This window comes from Nesoenas mayeri (genome assembly GCF_963082525.1).
Source record: "Nesoenas mayeri genome assembly, chromosome: 3".
NCBI classification, from domain to species: domain Eukaryota; kingdom Metazoa; phylum Chordata; class Aves; order Columbiformes; family Columbidae; genus Nesoenas; species Nesoenas mayeri.
Window position 1 is genome coordinate 88,926,435 of NC_137544.1, and position 22,347 is coordinate 88,948,781.

Below are 22,347 nucleotides of genomic sequence, written 5' to 3' on the forward strand. Positions count from 1 at the left end.
CTTAGAAAAAGACTGCAAGAAACATGGAGTGGTTGTGTTTTCATTCTGCTCAGTAATAAAACTTATTCCTGCTCCATGCTTGATGTTATATCTTCAATCACACTGTTTATATTTCTTTAAACAATCTATAATTCCATAAAATAGCTTCACCTTCTTTCAAATGGTCTCCAAGTGCAAAGGTGCACTAACATTAGTGGCACAAAGTTTCACCTGGGCCCAATTCAAATAAATAAGCTATATGTTCTTTTACAACAAGGTGCTATTGAACTTTGATTTTTCTCTAGCTATAAATTGAAACCTATGTACAGGAAAATATACATGATATGAATAAAAGTAGAATTGAGAGAAGCAACCATTGATGATGACAAATTTTGGCAAGGTAGTCAAACAGTCTAGTGAAAACTGCTAGACTTGTAGAAAACAATTCCTTTTTCAGGCCAAACAATTTCTCCTCTCCTTCAATACCACGGCATAGCATCATGCAATAAATAGTTGAAAATACTTATCTAAGGAAGAATGATCATATCCTACAGGATGAGGACAAGGAAACACATGTCATCAAGTCATTATAATGTGAACTGGAATAATCATTACCATAAAAATAACTCAGATCATTGGAAAAAGCATTTCTTGCAATCACATTCATGAAACCCCAGTTGACAGGGTTGCACTAAAAAGTGACAAACTTTGTATCAACTTAATTTTAATTATACCTTTCCTGTTAGGTTTTGTAAATTTGCTTTAATGGTAGAACACAAATATGCCCAACTCATGATGCAAAATTTACAGGAAAGTCATCACTATTTACAGCAAATTTGAACAGCTGAAATTTTGGGAAAATTCAGGTTTGGTGCACATCCTGAACTTGAATGTTTAATAATGTTCTTATTGAAAGTTTGGTTTCAGTCTGCACTCCTACCCAGTGCATCCCACCAACTTTCATAGTAAAAGAAATTTTCAGTTTGATAAGCTCCTCTCATACAATGTGCAAATTACAACTATCCCACTGAATGTGGCTCAATCAGAAAGCAGAAGGAGAATGATGGCTCACAAGCTCTGAACTAGAGCAACAAGATTTGAAATGACCAAGAAAAAGAAAACTCACTGTAATATCAATCATAGGCTAAACTCTTGAAATTGAGAATATTTCAAAATCCATTGAGCAAAAATGTAATAAGGCTTTTTGATGTGGCTGATTACTTTTTGAGGTGACATGAAAAGATCAAAGCAATTCCAAAACTCAGTTGTATATCTACAGAAGGCTGCATATCAGCAAAACCCTTGGCAGATATCATGTACCCTATTCTATCACTAACTAAATTAGAGAAAATTTATCCTATGCCATTACATAATCAAATGCTATTTATAGCCATCCTAAACAGCAATTGTCTAGTTCATCACAAACTTTAATTAGGAAAGTTAAAGAAACTTGTAGAGCATAGTGTGGCACTGCATGCCAGCAGAGAAATTATAGGGCTGAATGCTATTTTGAGTTAAATAGTATCCACTGGGATTACTGAATGACTGTATCTGAGTAGGTAAGAGCAGGCAAGTGTATAAACTTAGATCTTATTTTGTTGCCAGAAGTGATCAAACATGGTTGTACATTTTTAAATGACCATGCTGATTTTTAAATGTATCCAACACCCAAAAATCCCATTGCAGCTTGCTGTAGTGATATCAGTTTATAAATACTGGACAATTTTTAAGGACTTCATTTCAGCATTTTTAAAATAAAGATTTCAAGAGTGGTTAAACTGGAAACAGCACTTACAGAGTGCTGAGTCTGGCCACCTTTTTTTTGTTGTTGTTGTTGTTGTTGGTTTGTTGAAAAAGAGTTTATTGCTCAGAGGGAGACAATCTTCAAAAAGTTTAATGCATGAAACCCAGAGAAAACATTCACATTAGTCTTCAGTTAAGTCTGGAAAAGTCTGTCAAGCAATAGTATGAAATTGATATCTTCCCTGTCAGAAAGCAAAATCACTGTGTCTCCTCAAGACCCCACCTTTCAACCAGATTTTGGTCCTTGTAGAAGAGCTCCAAGGGTGTTCCAAGATACTTCATGCCAGAGGCTGCCAGTTTAACCTGCAAAAAGCTTTGGAAACAACTCTCCAGGAGAGAAGAATCCAGGTTGAAAGTTGAGCTGATCTGAGGGAGGAACATTAAGACTTTCTGCTAACAAAAGAAAACTCTTGGGAATAGCTGTTCAGACCATATATTCTAACGAGAAAGGCATCTGTCCACATATCTACCCACATATCTGTTTTTGCAGAAACTACATTTTCAGAGTAGGAGGCTTTGTCTTTCCATTCCTACTAAGTGCTCTGTCTGACAAGAATTGCCAGTTCTTCCACTAAAATCAAGAAGAGCAAAAAGTCCCCCTGGCTCAAGAAAAGTTCTCATCCAAGTGAGGGTTGTCTGAAGAATTTCAGGGTGGCAGCTAGCATGAATTGTGAGTCTCTGTGCTTATGAAGACTGTCAACCTGTCCATGCCATTATATATTTCCACCTATTATTAAATACAAACAAGGAACTGTGGAGACTTTCAAAAGAAAGTAAAAGCAAATTATTTGTTAAGCCTTTGTATTAGAACTAAGGTATTAGAAGTGTTTACATGTAAGCATAATTAATTACAACTTGACAAGGATTCCTCAAGATATTATAGCCATCTGTTCAGAATGGAAAAAAAAATAGATGTAACAGAGCTTGGGAATAATGAATCAACAAAGAATAAATGCTTAAAAACAGGAAAACAAACCCCAAACCAATATACAAGTACTTGCCCACTCTAAAGCTCAGCTAAATTCCTCATGTAAAGCATGTGTATTACACATGGCTACCTTCATTAGACTGGAATTCAAGAATGGGAAAGACATAAAACAAGGTTGCTCACGGTACCCCTGCAGTGTTGAACTGCAAAACATAATCTTTGGGAAAGTTAAAAGCCTCAAAGGAAAACCAGAATATTCAGACTTAATGAACTAAATAAAAGCCTGGAAAAATATACTTTTTTTGGCTCTGGGCTTTCTTTGTTTATTTACAGGGTAGGAAGAGGATGAAATAGCTTCTTGAGATCTTGAGCATATTTATTGTGGTACTGAACATTGATCTAAGCAAATCGGACTGCACTTTGCAAACCCTCAAGTTAGTTGGTATATCAGTCACTTACCCAGGCATCATTTTATCCACATAAAGTTAATTGATTGACAAGACAAACTATTCCCCATACATTGAAATAATTTATAAACAGAAGAGAAATCACCACTAAACTAAACACTGCAAATGCCTAATACCAAAGAACAAACTTCTAGAGGAATATGTCAGACACAAATCAAAGACAAGTACCATTTCTGCTGTTAGAGGATATGTGATCACTAAAACTGGGATTTCTTTAAGATTACTAAAATAAAAGAACAAAAATGAAATGTTACATACAATGCTAACTTTGTAGAAGTCAATTTTTATAAAGTTCAACTGGAATGCTTCCAAAAAATCCCTCCAACCTCTTACAAGAATGCCATTAGGAGAAGGTTTTTACATTTATTAATATTATTCTGCAAGAGTAGTAAGGCAAATATTGAGCTGTATTTCAAAAACAAAGGTTAAATGAATATAAACTTAATTTAAAACAAGATAAAAATGACTATTTTAAGATTGTCCAACATCACAGAACAACAACAACAAACCCGCAAATGGGATATGACAGCTGAATTGAATCACATTGACTTTCTCCAGTTTCATTATTCTAAGAAATCTCAGGTAACAGTATAGGTAAGAAAAATATTTTTCATATTATCTCAGATGTATGTTTTTAATAGTTCTACTTTTGCAACAAAAGCCACTTGACCTTTAATTCCTAACAATAGTCAGAAATGCAGTTTTAGGCTTCTTGCTCACTTGTGGTAAGTCTGATACCAGATTGAACCTTAGAATGATTTCAGTGTGAAAAGCTGAAAACTATTGAAATCTCTTTCCCTCATTTTCCTCTCTGGAAATTAGTATATCAGTTTGTCTACCTGACTAAATGCTGCAAAGCACAATGCAAGTGAGAATTACAGGATAAAACTGTTAATAGCAACTTAATATACTGTCAGACCCTTCACCTGATAGAGCACATATTTTCCTGGAATGTTGTAGTTAACAGGGCCATTTTTGCCTGATTATTTTTCTGTTAGTTATGAGTTCTAATAATTTCTCAGATTACATGGGATGGCTTCAAGATGCTGTAGAATATCTGCACTAACATTAAGGGTTTACAGTGTGCCTATTTTTATGTTATCTAGTTATGCTTTTACATATTCTTTGAAGAGCCAATGGGCAGCAGAGTTATCAAAGTAGGAGCAGAGGAGCCAAGTGTGCATATAGAGGCTACAAAACATGAACAAAATGTTTGCAGAAAGGAATGTCAGCAGTGAGAAATGAAGTAGTGTGTCTGTTGGTACAACCAGGTTTTTCTCATGTTCTGATATCAATATTATTGCAGAAATATTTTACATTTTGTGTATGACAGCTTGTATGTCTCAAAAGATAAAAAAAAAATCCAGCTACTATTTGCAACCATTTACTTCTTTAAATCTGTCTGTGAGATCATATTTGATTGTATAATACATACACACATTGAAAGTCCTTAATTAGTAGGTACAAAGAGAGAGCCTGAAATGAAGCATGGTAGGCTTGGCAGAAGCTCAGCGGGTGAATACAAAGGAAAATATGAAGTCAAACCCACAAGAACTTTAGGAGACCCACCCAACAGTGCTGCCACTTCTAAATAAATAAAATTCACTTTTGTCTATGCTGGAATCACACATTTCAAATAACTTTTTATAAAAGAAGGCATATGTGTTATACTGCATTGGGCAGTTTACATTAAATACTGGGTATCAGAAATAGACTGTGCATCTCTCTCTGTATATGGGAGTTGAAATCTGTTCCCAACTGTTGATGCAGTTGAAAAAAATTTACTAAATACAAGGGCCAACATATTAGGCACTTGAGTTACCTACTAAGTTTAGAGTATTGTGCTTAAGATTAAGATTTCAGTTAAGATTGAATAATAGCAAATTAAATGTAAATGTTTTAACATCTTTCATATATTTGCCATGTTGCAGTAGCAACATTTGCCACTTCTGTTTTAGACCCGAATAAAGGCTTTTATGTTCAAAAACTTTTCTGTCTTTTTCAACTAGAACAATATGTTCTCAACAAAATTTGCCTCATTGACATGTTCTATGCTGTTTTGAGTGATAGATACAGTATTTAAAGTCTCCTTTTCCATTTTCTTTCTCGGTTTTAGAAAAATGACTCTGAATGGCTAGACAAGAATATTTTAAGAGCTCAACCAAATGGTAACCTACATCAATGGAGTCATGACAGCTTGGACCAAATGCAAGTGAAGTTTTTTGTTACGGACATCTGTAGAGATTTGCATGTATTTTTGGTGCCTGCAGAATTGTGTCTACCATCTTGCCGGTAACACAAAAAACCACAAAAGAGACATATTTCATTTTCAGAGCAGTTTAGCAGAGAAAAATGACTTGTTATAAACATCAATCTGGTTTTGGAAACTTACTGTACTTGAAATTTCATATTATATTTTAGTTTTATTCTTTCTTAAGGTACTGAGGTTTTCTAAGTAGAAGTCTGTATGTACGACAGCTTTGGCAGACAAGGAAAAAGCGTCTGTAATGGGTACACTATCAATTAGTACAAGCTTGGGGTGATCTTAATATTTCAGGCTATAAACTACAGGAGTGCAAGAGTCACTTCATGATTTTTTTTTTTTTTTAATTATTTTATTTTTTTTTCTCTCCAGCAGGAACACCAGCACCAAAAAAATGGGGTATGTTGAAGGAGAGACTTGACAGAAGAAACCAGAAGATAAATTCTATGGTAAGCTATGTCTTCTTGCCAGTCAACCACCTAGATTAATGAATTTTAAAATTCGCTATCTATTTACATTCAAGATGAATGAGCTTTACCAATCCCTTTGCTTATTCCTTTTAACAGCTGGCGATAATGACAAATAACACGCACATTACATTTTTAAGAGAAAAAGATATGCAACACATTAATACTACTTTTAATATTCTAAGAATAAAACCTACAGAAACAGTTACTCAACAGAAAGACAAATTTTAACTTGACAATTCTTAAGATACCATTGAAAATGTACTTAAGTTCATATGGTTTGAATTGTAGCCATTAGCAATTGCTGTTTGCAACAAGAGAAATCCCGACTCTATGGAAATACTGATAAATTAATCAAAATGGAAAATATTTTAAGTAGTAAACGTCCTTGTTAAAAAAAAAAATAAATCATAGGCAGCAGATGAAATTTTTAGGATACAAAAATGCACCTATATCGAGACACTTTCCAACGCTGCAAACCTCAAGGAAGGCTGGTGAGAAGGAGCCATGTGTTGGATGTAAGGGGGACTGCATGGGAGAAATGCAAACTCTAGCTGTATGCTATTTTTAGCAAATATCTACTTACATGCTTCTAAGTTGATAATATGACAGCAAAGTTCCTATCATCTCATTGCATTCACTGATATCCCTCTTTAGTTACTATAGGTATGATGATACTTTCACTCTGACAATTCCATAACAACAGAGATTAAAAATTGTCATTTTCAAGCCACAGGACAGCAGCAGAAGGTTAACTGTGTGGATGTATTCTTTTATTAGCATTGGTATATAGTAAGTTGAATACTCAAAATGTGTAATTTCCTGTTTCAGTGCAGTTCAAAAACTGAGTTAATGAAACCCAAACCAACACCTTGCACAGTATTTGCACAGGTTTGAGTGAAAGAGGATGGAAGGAAGCAAGGCTGAAGTGTTACTTAGGATCAACGAAAGTTAGAATTGCACCACACAATCCTCTGTATCAGCTAAAGCCTTCTAAAAAACTTTGTGTTTGATAAATTTGGGAATTCCTATATGTAAGGACAGATGTCTAAACACAAAATGATACAAGCAAAAACCTCATTGCCTATCTCAAGACTTTAAGTAATATGTGGTAACAATTATGATTTTGTGTTGTCTTTAGTTTAGATTGCTTGAAGGAAATCAAAAATTCCTGACAAGTTTCATTAATATTACATATATATTTCTGGAATTCAAGTAAATATACTTGTTTATTCCTCTTGGCACAGGCACTCCTCATGGAAGACCAATACACATTTGAAAAAAACAATTAATAGGATTCTAACATGCCATCTGATATTAGAAGCAATACTTAAAAATCTCTATGTTTTATATTGAAGATGCAATTTAAAACAGGAATGTTAACTTTCCCAACTAGTACTATCACTTGATGAGCCTGGAAACTTAAATTCAGCATTGGTGCAATTGCTGTCTGTCATTTTCCCAAACTTCACTGCTATCCATTTTGAAGTACATTATTACCAAACAACAACAACAACAACAACAACAACAAAAACACAAAAAACCCAAAACAACAAAAAAAACAAACAAAAAACCCCTTCAACCAAACAACCACCACCGTCCCCACAAGATAAAAGATTTTGCATTACGTAAAGCAAAAAACCTCACCTGAAATAAAAGCTTTAATTTCCAACACTATTGCAAAAATATCCACTCAAATATATAGATAACTCTAGGTTTTGAATTAATAAGAGTGAATGTGAGAGCTCTGCACTGTCAGTCATGTCATCTTCAAATAACTAAAGGTGGATTACTCTTTACTGCATAGTGTGTCTAGCCCTTTGCAGCTGGATCTCAAAGCATCTTCCCTTCAACCCAGGGATTCATCCAGACAGTTTCCTCTTTGCACATCCATTTTGGGGGCATTGTATATCTACTCTAGGATGATGAATGAGGAACATCTTTTATGACTAACTACAGCACTGTTCCCAGAACTGAGAAGGAACATAAAGGGGAAAAAAAGAAGAAAATATTCATTAAAAATTAATTCCCCACCTGACAACCTCAGGCCCAGAACATTTTGGAAGCAGCACAGGGATGACAGCTTATGCTATTGCTGCTGCAAAATGTTGGAGTGGGGGGGGTTGTTAAATATATCTTAATGCATTTTAATAAAAAACTACAGCTTGATTATAAGAAACTTATATTTTGAGCGCAGAGTCAAGAAGCTGTGACCACTATAAAATGAATTCTGAGTTTTCCCTACTTTGTAGGTAAGATTCCACATTGCCCTCTGACATTATTAATGTACCTTCCTTGAGGGCACGCCCACTGCAGAGAATGAATTTCTCTGTCTTACCAAAGGGAGAATGAATAGGCAGAAACAACTAAGACCTCATAGTTGCTAAACTGGCCAAAAGATCTGTGCTATTCATATTATTTTCTGTCCTCAGAGAAAACATCAGAAATAATAACATCAGGGTTTATAGATATAATTTTGAAACAAAAGTGTACATATTAACTCCAAATTTAATCCCTGAAACCTCACTGTGGTAAAATTAATCCAACTTTTTGATGAATTTGCCATCTTAAATTGTCCCTAGAGGCAGGAAGTGCCTTCTACCCTGTAGTTATGGGTTGGTATAGTCTATCCCATTAACAGTAAGTCCTGCTGCCATAACAATAAATATCCACATTCAGTAAAATGATCATTCCTTGTACTTATATGCAGCAACCATTCCACATGAAATAAAAATCAGAGAGCAATTTGATACTACAGTGCGGTAAAATAAATCCTAGGATTCAGCAACATCGATTTATAATAATTCACAGAATGTTTGACTTCCAGAAATCTATCAGTGCATCTTTAGCAATTTCTTTTTGTCTTATTAGAAGATGACTATTTACAGAAAAATATTTTGTGTTTTAAATACCATAAGCCTACAAAAGATTACAGTGGTTACAGATCACTTACTATTAGAGGAATATTTACACTACACAATTACAAAGTATTTTTACCATCCTCAACACTGGTGGTAGAAAGTAAATTAATTCGTAATTTGAATTCCTGATCCTGCAAGCAAACATGTACTGACATTTTTTTCCCCAAGTATGTTCACAGAAATTAGAAATACAGCTAACATATGTATATGCACAAATGGATAAGCATGGAGATGCAAAATCTTTCTCCCTCCTGACAATGAATAGGTAAAACCCAATATCTCTAATATTAGAAGGCAACCTTAATAATTTAAAATACCGATTATTTTTTTAAAACGTGTATACAACTTCACATTAACTTGCAATACATTTCACATTACTTAAAAATGTTCTCTGCTGAGTCCATTCCTACTAATTTATCCTTAGTTATGATGACTATAGTCTCCACAGTACATTAAAAGGAAAACTGTATTTTTATGATGCCTAATACCTGTCTAAAAATACATGTTAAAATCAAAAATAATTTTAAAAAGTAATCTGAATTCTTCTGCATCATAATTATTGTCTTTTGTTTCTGTGATTTGAAAAACTCTTGGATTAATCCAAACTGATGACATTTTTGTCCCAGTGATATTAATGGTAAAACTGGTTGCTCACAGAGGCAAGTCTCCCCTGTTGTCTCTCTGACACATACTACGACTGAGGTTTTCTGGTGAAAATTCATTGGTCTCAGTGGCTATATTAGGGAACTTCACTTAAAAAAAAAAAAGACATGTAAAATACTTGAGAGAAATTCCATTTCATATTGGCACAATTCCCACTGTGAAAAGCTACTTCTTTCAATTCCTTTTTAACCAAAATTTGTAACCAACTGAACCATGTGATTAATATGCAGCACAGGATCAAAAGATAATTTTTGCACTGATTACCTCTGTAGCTCTAAATCTGCTTATGTCAAGACATAAAAGTAAGAGTGGTTTTGCCCCTTGGAAATTTGTTGAAAAAAAGGGACTATCACTAGAATAATCGCATAATTCTTCCTGAATGCCAAGTACACTATGTTTATTTGATGGCTTTAAACTGCTTGTTTTCCTTAAGATCAAAATGGGACAATATATTATGGAAATTCCTTGTCGTATGAGCTTACTTCAGTATTAAATGTGCTGTATCTTAGAGCCATGAGCTCTTGTATTAGGCTTTAGTTAATTAAATAAACCTGCTGAAAATCAAAATAATGTTTGCCTGGAACTCTGACATTTTCTTCTACTATTCCCTTATGTAGAATTGCTTTAAAGCTCTTGATACAAAACTAAGACATTCTCCTTCTGTTTCCAAACACTGGCCATTGTTCAAAGTGATGTCACTATCTCTCTGTACCCTTTAAGATTAAAGGAAATTCCTGAAATATTTAGAATTTGTTATCCTCAGAGCTAAAGGTGGGTGTAAATGGCATAAATAAAGCGAGTTGATCCAAGTGGGAATGTATTGCAGAAGAAAGTATTCATAATAAAAAATGCAATCATTTAAACACTCAGAACCTTCCCAGTTCAATGTGAGTGCTTTGCTCTGCTTTCTTTTACTGAGTAAGTAGATGGCTTTGCATGAAATATATTTGTATACAGCTTACTCTTAGAGTTTACAATAAATATCAAACATCTAAATAGAACTGTTCACCCATGCTCACATAGACTTTTAAGTAGCAAATGTAAACTAGATTTTCAACAAAGCTTCCCAAACAAATCAGCTATTGATAAGGAGAAGTAATTTCAAGAACAAACGTCCTGCAACATTTATGCTGACTTAAAATGAAGAGTCACGACTTCCAAGGTTTTAGATTGGTTTCTGCATCTAATTCACTATCTTACTTTCACAAATCATTTGATCTGTTCCTCGGTGTTAGAAAAACAATATTTTGCACTTAGAAATGGTCTTTGAATGTGAAATCTCAAAGTGATCAAGAGAGACAGGCCACTCTATTTTACAGCTGAGAAAATTGGTTCAGAGACATGAGATCACTTGTAAAATTTCACAAACTAAGTAAATAATAATGACTGAAATAAACAACAGATCCCCTGCGTCTCAGTCTTATGCATCTTACTCAATGCAATGTATTGACTCTATAATGCAATGGATTGTTTTATTTATAATTTAAATCCACACAACAGTAGAAGCATTCAAACAATAGAGACCAATAAAGGAAAAAAAAAATGGCAAACAACAAAAATAAATTCCAAGCCAGCTAACCACCTCAGACAGACAACATACTTTATCATACGTATTCACCGAAAATATTCCAATTTTATCTGTTATCTGTGAACATTGTAGCATTTTTTCTGACACTAAGATTTCTTCTGTGTTATAAGTATTTATTTTATCTCTAAACTTTGCCTTTTGCAATATTATTTATAAGAAAACAGTATTTTTTTCTCAAGATTCCCATCTGATGCATCACAGTGTGACCCATTGCTACCACATTTTTCAAAGCACTGTTTTTCCCTATTAGCAATTCTGAAATAGCCCCTCCTTTGCAATAACATTTAAAAAAACCCACATTTGATACAAACCAGCTTGAACTTTTCAAGCATCTGAAAAAGATCTATGATTTGACCCTAAAATTAAGAGCATAGGAAGATGAAAACTCTGCTTATATTACAGGCAGCTATCCAGCACTGTAAGGAAGGTTGCAGGCACTGTTATTGAAATATTCAGGATAGTAACCTTAAAAGAATAGGGAAAAAAAAGAGGAGGAAAAAAATAAAGCATGATTCAAAACCAGCAAGTTAGACTAGAAGAATTTGCAATAATATGAAAAATAGCACATGACCACCGTATTTTGAGCAGGATATGTTTGATGTTACATCAACTCATGTCTCTTTTGTTGACTAAAAATTATACCTGACAACATCTATTATCTTTCCATTTATTTATTTTATTTATTTATTTATTTAATGGCAGTAAATAGAAACTCTACTAAGCCTCAGGTTGCTGATAGCCCCCTACAACCTGCATCGTCATACAACACCATACAACACATTCTCTTGTGCCTCAACTACTTTGTGGCTGCCTTGACAATAGACACCAAATGCAATCTTCTTTTTTCCAAACATAAAATAGACCGATCCAAAAAGGACCTTAGTAAAGACAACAGTTTCAGTAATTATGTACAGCTAAGCTCAACTGATTTTTAATATTACTTTAATTATATAAAGAAACTATCAATTAAAAAAGATGATGCTGTTGTGAATACATGTAGATAAAATGGAATTTAATAATTTTGGGAAGCTTCTTTTCAGAGGCTTTTAGGTGTGATCTTTCCTCTACCCTTTAACATCCCTCCTTATGCTTTCTTTCCTAAAGTCCACTTTTTGCAAAAAAGCAGATTCCAGGAAATGAAGTTACTTGTTTGGATACAACTGCCAAAGCCACTTCCTGTACGCACTTGGCAGAAATGCTTCGGTAAAAAAAGCCTTATGACATTTTTCAATCCAACCAAGATGGGCATTCCATTCAGCCACACAAAAACTCAATTTAGCCCCAGAACTGTATGCCAGTGTTAGATATTTGACTGCTCGAAGTATTACAGTCCAGTAATAATAAATCAAATTTTACATCTGTCAGGAAAAATAGCATCAAACAGGTTCCAAACAACAAAAACGCCAAGTACTTCATCCACAAATTTGATATTATTCCATTATTGGTATTTTGCTGTTTTTCCTTTTTTATCCTGTGCTGCTTCACACGTGAATGCACCGTGAAGAGTAACTTATTCAATATCTGCAAAGACACCATTGATTGAAACATGGCATAACATAGTCGTTGTCATATTTGGCATTGACACTACCTACGTCTCATTCAGTAGCAGATGGAAAAGGAAAATTTTATGAGAAAGTGTCTATAACAAACACCTGGGCTGCTGTAACAAAAAAAAAGTGTCAAATACATGATAGTCATCAGATGAGCTGAACTTTCTTAACAGCTGTTTCACCAGGCTTTGCCCTGCACAATCTGTATCATGACAAAGGTCTGTGACAGTAACAACATAATTGCTCTAAATAAAGGGATTAAAAGTATTTGCAAAGGAAAAAATAATCTGCTATCAATCTGGTTGCTTTGAGTCCAGACAAACCTGTTTATCTTAAAATATAAAAAATTTGCCTAATGGATAGCAATTAGCTATGCAACAGCATAAAATTGTAACTTGTGTTCTTACAGACTCTCTAATTTAATGAAGCTCCATTAGATCTAAACATGCCCCAGCTCAGGCCCCTGTCATTGAGCCCTCAGGTCTTTTTAGGGATAACAGCTAAGTTAAGGGAGTCAAGCAGTCACTTCCCAGCTGCTGGTTTTGTTTTATTTTACACGTCATTTCAAGACACATAGAACTGCCTTTTCTTTCTAGCCATTTTCTTCTCAGAAATTCTCTTGGGTTCACATTTTGTTCCCTAGTAACTGATATCTTGCTTCACTCCATCCTACAGTCTCTCATGTTCCTCATCTTGTTTGCAGCTTCATCAGGAATACGTCTCAAGTCACACACCTCTCTGCCCTTTTTCACTCTATTTATCAAAAGAAACTCCAGTCCTTCCACACCAATTTTCTCCTCCCTTGTTTTGGATAGTCAAATGTAAGGCACTAAAACTATTGTAATATCAATTGTTGTTGCTATCTATTCCTACTACAGTTTTGTGGCAGCCACAGTATTTTCACAAGACAAAAAATAATACTCAGAAACACACTTTCTATTTGTAACCAGTCTCCTAATGCATTCCACCAAACAGATCAAACAAATTCCTGACATTTGAACAAAAACCAAAAAAAGAACCACAACCAAAAAACAACAAAAAACAAAACCAAAAAGACAAAAATCAAAAATCAATGAAATAAAATAGAAAGAGTTTGAGAGATAAAATAAAAGACCTATCATCTTTGTCACTTTTTCCATTTTTTGAGCTCCCCTCCACTGCTTTAGACCTTATCACAGAAATTTAAAACCTAGCATGAAAGTTAATTTACTCAAAAGACCAAAACAAGATCCAATTTATCCAAGCCCTTTTCACCTAAAAATAAATTCAATGATTTAACATTAAGAACTACAGCTAACAAGTTCACACAATATATTTTAGAAACATATATGTCCTCTCATAGTTAGCAGCCTTCAATCTATTCCTTCCTTCTGAAATCTGGAGAAAAGCAGACTTGGCACAGTGCAGAAAGCTACTACTAAAAAGCTCTGGGGCATCTCATGAGGAGGCCAACAGAGAAGACATTTCTGAAACAACGGCCTGACCACAGATCTTCCTTTTTGCAATAGATGTAACTTCAAGCAGTATTTCTTAAGGAGGCAGGTCCCAAATGATTGACATTTCTAGACCAAGGGCTTCATTTCAGAGATATCTGCAAAGAAGGAATACTGTAGAACTGTGCCATACGCAGAGACCACTCCTATTTAACAGACAAGCAGAAACTTTTTACACCAGATTCAGTTTCTAAACAGTTTAAAGTTCTAGGTCTCTATGGAATATACTGCAGGAGTCAAATCTAGGGCCATGTATGTATGGAGGAGTGTAGCACAATCCTTTATTTGAAAAATGCTTATTTATAGCCTGTACTCCAATGAACTTGTACTCTAAAAATCTACAAAGCTGTATTATGAACTACAAGCAAGCTTCCTCTTCAAGTGTGCTACTCAAAACTCTGAGTAGTTCTTCCCATTGTTCTTATGATGGAGCACAACATTTATCTGGATTTAAGTGGGTATGTTAATTCTCATTTAAATCTCAATTTCAAATAAGTGTATATCAATTTTTTTAAATCAAAACCTAACAGGTCATATTTCAATATATAATCTTAACTGAAATCCATTGTATAAGTATTCAGAAATTTCAGAAACCAATATGAGGGCTTTTTTACTCTGGAAAATACCTTATATTTTTATATCCAGCTTTATTTGATCTTAAATTCACTCAAAGACATACCTAAGAGCAAAAGGAAAGAGATCCTTTTGATTTAACCTTGCCTCTTAAAAAATAAGGCTAAATGCAAGAAAGTTCTAATTCACAAAGTGTCAAGACATTAAATGAACATTCAATATGTGATTAGGTCCAACTGAATTCATAGAGAAATAACAACATGCTTATATGTACTTCCCCAGAGACTAAAATAGCATTAGTGGTTTACAAAAGCACTGACAGTGAATCCTGCTTGGTCATGCAATGATACAATGAATCTTGTGACTGCCTTGGACCTATTCTCCTTCCAAGCACTCATCCTTTTTCTGATTAACATGAGAAATCTCATCAATCAGTATTGATACAAAGCCATGAATAACATCTTAGGGTATGTTCTCTTACTGCCTGCCCTCTGGAAGCAAATACATTGGAAACAAGCACTGGAAAATACATTTACTTTTATTCTTGAGAAAAACAGATACACAGACGCTTTAAATAATAAAAATCTTCTTTTCAAGAAAAGATTTGTATCACTTTGCCAGTTTATCACTTGGAGACATCCTAGATAATTTTGTATCTTCTGTATTATAAAAGATTAGTTGCACATTGACTTTCTTGTTTGAAATACAGCAATTTAAGAGAGAAGTAAAGTTATCTCTTCAAATTTTTTTGTATCTCTTTCATTGAGATATTAAATGCATCTAGTTTTATATGCATTTCATATAATAAAGTGTGTATTTTCTTTTTTTTTTTAAATGTTTGCTCTTTTCAGTAAAAGCATCCAAAACTTGGGAGCCCATTCTTGCTGAGATGAAAAGTCATAGCTCCAACAACTTCTGTGAAAAAATCGTACAATAACAGAAGCACTAAATTGGCCTGAAACATTTGTATGAAACTTACCTTAACCTGTTAAATGTATTGCAAATATGAAGAAAAAGTAGGGTTTTATGGGATATTTCCAATAATTTCTGGTTTGGTTTTATATTGAAATATGCTGAGACTAGCGTCTCAAGACAATATCTGCTTATGGTAGGAGCAGGATGTGAAAAAGCATTTTTTTAGATTAAATATACAAAAAAAAGTTAAACAGAACTTGTTAGACTATCTTACTATTTAGCAGAATTAGCAGTATCTGCACAGAAATATCTACAGATTAAGTTAATTGGAAGAGCTTCTAGTCTTTTGTATTACCCATATGCACAGATAATGTGTATGTAATGGCTCTCTTTAAAAGGCACTCTAATGCCTTGGGACTAATGTCCATAACAGTAACAATATGAAAGAAGTTTCACAGATGCATTTGCCAAACATGACAGTCAATATATAAAGGAATTCAATCACCCTTCAAGTATGCAGAAACTTTCAGCAGCATATTTTGCCTCTAAAATATCAAGAGTTGAAGAGCTTCAGTCACAAAAACTGAAAACATCTTTAAGGAGTTAGTCTGATGGATCCGATAGCATTTTTAGACAGCCAAATATAGCTAATGAATCAGAAAGCCAAAAAGATTTGAAATAGTAGAGAACTTCCAGGGAACACTAGGTTACGTTTCAGTGGACTAATCTGGGTAAGAGAACAGTAAACTAGCATAAAAACACTGGAAAGTTTCCCCTTCTAAACAGACTCAAGATGAAGGCAGTAAAAACTGCCAAAAGCATCTTTAACAAGCTTCTAAACATACGTTCCACATCAGAAGAAATTCCCAGCTGAGAAGTGGAAAGGAAGACATGATGGGCATCTTAGAAAAACCAGAAAACTTTTGTAAAACTAAATAACTGTGGGGAAAGAAAAAGCCGTTGATGGTAATATAAGCAGTAAGTGGTTTTACATAACAGCATTTTCAATTTATTAAGTTAATTAAGTTTCAGTGTCTCTGAAAAATTAATGAAAATACTGCAATGATCCACTCCCCACTCTCGTTAAATCCTTACAACTTAAAAAATCTGCCTTTGATGCTGCAAATGGAGACCTAGCCTCCAAAAAGCAAAATCTGGGCTTCATCTCCTAAAAATAACTCTATGTTCATATTTATAAACACTTAGTTAAGATGGCAAAAATCCTAACACACAGGGATTTTATCACGGAATACCAATTGCAAGAGCTCACTTAGCTTTGAATCTTACAACATATTTATATTTCTTCATAACAAAGAATAGTCATCTGTTGTTGCTTACATAGATGTCTCTACAGAGCCTCAGGCTTCTTAACGCATTCATTTTTTTACTGCTCACTAATCTCAGTGAGTTCAATTCAAAGTCCTCACTCAAACAAGAATCACAGTAGACTCACTGTGAATACTGACAAAATAAAGCTCTTGCAAGGAGTTCAGTTACAATAATAGATTTTGAAAAACAAAACAAAACTAAACAAACAAAAAATATTAATCATCTCATAAACTAATGGAGTTAGTTTTCTTAGTACTTATTGCAATCAATATACTTTTAAAGAGAGTAATTTGGTTCTAGAAACAACTTCTCTGAATTTTAATTTTTACTTCTTGTTCATTTCACAAGATTAAAAAGGGAAACAAAACCGTGATATTTAAGACAGTCAGAAACACCAAAATGTATAAAATCATATGACAAATCCAAAAATTCCTGCAATTACATGCTACAAAATCTGCCTGAAGACAGACATGCATTCATGTTTATTACATGAATTGGAGCCTTAGCAATACACATTTTATCTGGTGACTTGTAATACCAGAAAACAACTTTGTTAAACTTATCAGAAGTAAAGCCACATAAAATTGTTCAAAAGCATATGCTGATGCTTAACATTTGCTGAATTTATTTTGAAGGTGTTTTAAAATACCTAATGTTAAGCAGTGAAGTCTGATTCTTCCTACTTGGTCCTTAAACTTGGAAACCTTGAAAAATTTATTGTAGTAAATAATCACTCTACATTATAGAAAACATATAATACTTAAGAAAATAGCAAAACATCTCTTCAAATTTTATTTACAGAAGTTTAACAGTAGCAATGAAATATTCACTACATCTTACTAATAGCTGGTAGAAATTCAGCTGGAGAGCAAATGCAATACATACTTTTTCCTGGACCCATAACAGAAGAATGTAGCACATAGTTTCTTTTCTGACTGATGAGAAAGATCAACAGTAAGTCTGAACAATGCCCTAAATGCATCAGTGAGCTCTTTTGCTGACCAAATAGCAATAAAATGGGTACATTTGTTTGTCGACAAAAGATCTGTCATGAGCCCAGTGCCAAGAGTCTGTCCTCAAATATCTCAAAGCACTACCAGACACAGAAAATACTCCAAGAAACATATAGGTTTACTAAGCACTTCATTTTTCTGGAGGTTTGAGACCTGCCTTTTTCTGAACTGAAAAACATGGAAGAGATTCTGATGGAAAACCTCAGTCAATCCTTTCCATTAGGGAACTTTCTGTGGGTTTTCCAACAATAGAAGGAAGCTTTTCCCTCAAATTATTACATAAATATATAAAATAGCCAAGATAAATATTTTGAGAAGTCTTAATACAAGATGAAAATATTTAGCTTTCAGAACCGAACAGTTGGTGTGCTATCATCACTGCTTCCCAGCTATTCAAAATCACCATCTGTTTATAGAGACCATCTCTCACCTTTCATTTCAAAGTCAACTAATCAGCCCTTTTTTTGCACATGCTTGCCTACTGCATAGCAAAAAGTGATCTTAAACCCCGAATGGGATACATAGCAGGTATGTTCTGTACCAAAATCTCAAAAAAATGCACAACTTGACAGCGAAAGAAATAGGAAATGGCTAAAAATGGTCAAAACATGACCCTAATAAAATCTTTTGAAAGAGTAAAATAATCCTTCTCAAACCCATCAGAACAAACAACTATTGAAAGCTATTACTTGGATTTATTGTGTTCTTTGAATGTCACAATATTCACACTGTTTTCTGGTAACCGAACTGTTTATATTTCAGGAGAAAAACAAATCCAGGAGGAGGAAGAATGGTATCATGTGTCTCTTATACTGACAGAATTATGCTAGAAGCAAGCAGCAAAGACCTATTTCAAAATAAAATTTATCTCTACAGAAGAAGTGATATAATATGCTAAAAGTAAAACACAACAAAATGTTTATCACTCCAGGGAAATGTATGACGAGTTTGATTTTTTCTTGTTTAGACAGGTTCATTCATACTTCCATTTATCCTGAAACTACTAATTTGTGATAGTTGACTCCATCTCTTGAGAAAGATTATATGTAATTCCACATTTGAATGTACACTTCACATACTTTATCTCTACTAGGTATAAATTATGAATAAAACTAAAGCTGTAGTTGAGACTTTATTATGAACTAAATTATTGTATTAAATTTTTTTAAGCATTTGTAAAGCTCACATCATTATACCAATAACTTATCTTTCCTGGAATGCTCATCTAAAATGTAAACTAAATTCACAGCCAGAGATTTGTCTGTTTCAGATTTATGAGAGATGCTATGATGCAATAAATAACAGCAGCTACTGAGTATATTACAGTGTTTTGCTCACACTTACTCATATAGTTATGGACTTATAATTTAGAGTGCTCTATAAGTAGGATGGGTATTGAAAAGTAATTTCTCACCTTTCATGGTATAACACTTGAAATGAATGCCTTCAGGTAGTTCTGAAAATTTACTATGAAGCAGACCACATTTTCCAAAATAGCTTGTACCTCAGTATCTTTTATAACACACTCTTCCAGAATCTAATGATTCAAATATTTAATTTCATCTTTTAAGGTGCATGATTCAGTATTTATAACTTTGGGGGTTGACAATTTAAGTTTCTGGAATTACTTTAATAGCTATATTAATTCAAGATTGCAAGACAACCTTAGAAGAAACAGGTGTGAGTCATGACGAGGTCTATAGGAATTTGTAACTCCTGCAAACGACATTTCATCCTTTTGTAATGGTTCCTATGAAATTTCTTTCCCATTATTTCACAAACCTCCCCAGTCAGTTGACAACTTCATCACTGCAGTAGGCCTGTAACTGTCAAAAACTTACAATGATGAGAAAGCTTTTCAAATCCATAAAGGAATCTGATGGTTAATACCAGAGTATTAAAATTACATATTTGCAAATGACTTCTTTTACTGCGTAAGTTGACCGTTATGCTTTCCACCAGATGGTGTTCTTTCAAGTCATTTTTCTTCATTCTTGAATAGAACAAATGAGATTAATAAAGTCTGAAGCACATAAATGTGCCGAGGACTGAGTCCAATAGGAAAGAGAGCTATATCCTAGACATTAGCAGACAGAGCTAAGAGTTTTTGGCTGCCATGGAATGTACAAATGTATCTTTGCACTGTCAAAGAAAAACAGTAATAATCACTTGAGCTTTTTATGGTACTTTACAGCTAAGCATCTCAAAACAATAACTCGCCTACCAAGAAAGTACAATATATGAATATAGACTTTTCTTCATGTGATATTGTTCTGTATTGTTTGGTCTTATCTTAATTATTAATGCATGCTCTAAAATATTTGTTTTATTTTTCCAAAATTTTGGGTCATTATCCATTCTGGTGTTTTGTATATTCTTTTAAAATCTAAAATACCATTTAAAAATCTCAAAGGTAATTTTGAAGACCATAGAAGCATTCTAATACTTCTAAAAAGATTATTTAAGTTTCATTAAAATTTTTCTCCTATAGCAAAACTTTACATCTGCTATGATGGCTTTATGTAAACTGTGAGACACAGTGAGAGCTTTTTCAGCATTTCCAATGAGTTGTTTGCATGTGTTTACAAGTGTTGTATAGTGAACGTTTCCCAAACATGTCTCTTGGTACCACAGAGAATCAAACTGTGAAAACCCTACAAGCTGATTTGAAAAATATATACTCTCCAATCTACAAGAACTTTTTAATATAAATGTTAATTAGGATATAAAGATAATATTGAAGCTTTTTACCTCCAGAACTTTCAGAAACGAAAAAAAAAGAAAGATAAAAATAAAGTTATTTATATAAAATATTATAAAATATTAGGGAGAAAATACTGCCACTTTCAGAGACACAAATGCATGGAAAAGCCTGGACACTCAGTTATATTCTTGCAAAGACAATTGGTGTCCCAAAGTTGGATTGACGCCACACTGGGAAGGTTGTAGATGCTGTGTTATTATTGATGTTTCTACTGTTTTACATACAGTCATAGAATGTCCTGATTTGGAAGGGACACACAAGGATCATCAAGTCCAACTCCTTTCCCTGCACAGGACAACCTCACAGTTCACACCATGTGTCTGAGGGCTTGTCCAGTCTCTTCTTGAACACTATCAGGCTTGGGGCTGTCACACCTCCCTGGGGAGCCTGATCTAGTGCTCCAACACCCCCTGGGGGAAGAACCTTTTCCTGATGTCCAGCCTAAACCTCCCCTGGCATGTCTTCCTGCCAGTCCCTTGGGTTCTGACGCTGGTCGCCAAAGAGAAGAGATTGGTACCTATTCTAAGTATTCCCTGAGCAAAATAATGCAAGCATTTTAAGAATAGTGTTATATGGCATTATCATTATAACAGATCTACATTATAGAAAATTACAAGTCCAAACACTGCCAACATCACTGGATTAGACTTGTAGCAGAATGTCCGGCCACTCTAAAGGAATGCAGATGTGTAGGACAACCTAAAATAACCTGAAAATGACTTTTCATTGATCTGTAGCCCTCAAACACCATGACTGAAAACTTTAACAATAAATCAAGTGAACCTAAGGGAGGAATTTCATGTTCATATTTAGCATCTTGGTTATTAAGGTCTTAACCATTTTCAAGTCCACATAGATGCAGAACAACAGAACCTGACCCAAAATTGAAAGCAAAGAGGACTATAAAGAAGGGATTAGGTTTCTGGCTACTTTCAGAATGAGAAAAATCATATAACATGCAATCTAATAATATAAAAAGCATCATCTTCTAATAAAAAACATACTACCTTCTCATTCCAGACACATGTCCATTTAAAAATCATTATCTGAATAGGATGGGAATCAATTACATTTATTTTACTTATTGATTAACCAAAGACAATACTTCATCATGGTGGCAAGATTCCCTGTGCCAACCATCTGTCCCAAATAATTATTTTTTCACTGAGCAGTATTTGATATGCTTATGTACTAAATTTTACAAAACAAACAGCTCAATTAGAATAAAGCAAGAATAACAATACACTGCCTTTACTATAAGAGATTGAAACCTTTTATCACCTACCTACAGACAAACAGTACTCATCTGCTGACAAAGGCACAGCACGTGGTAAAATGTTGTTGAATGTGTTAGCGATCCTAAATGAACATGTTATTTATTAATTCAGCTCTAACTTGTTTGCAAAGTATGTGAATTATTAAAACACTTGAGAAAAAAATAAAATATATATTTTTCTAAATATGTTAGCATAAGAATTTTTACTTGGTTCACACTTACTAAAATGTCATTCCAGAAAGGTACCACTTCACTAAAGCTACACACATGCACAAAAATTGAGCTATTTGTCATTTTTGGAACTAAGGTCTCAGGTCACTTAATCACATTCATTTTTTTAAACAAAAGAAATAAC

General features: G+C 33.9%; 1 protein-coding gene across 1 annotated transcript in view; it reads right to left on the reverse strand.

The window, feature by feature from the left end:
• KIF6 (kinesin family member 6) overlaps positions 1-22,347 on the reverse strand; it is a gene marked incomplete at both ends in the record, with an annotated part of 142,912 nt that overhangs the window by 52,652 nt on the left and 67,913 nt on the right. The window lies entirely within an intron of this gene.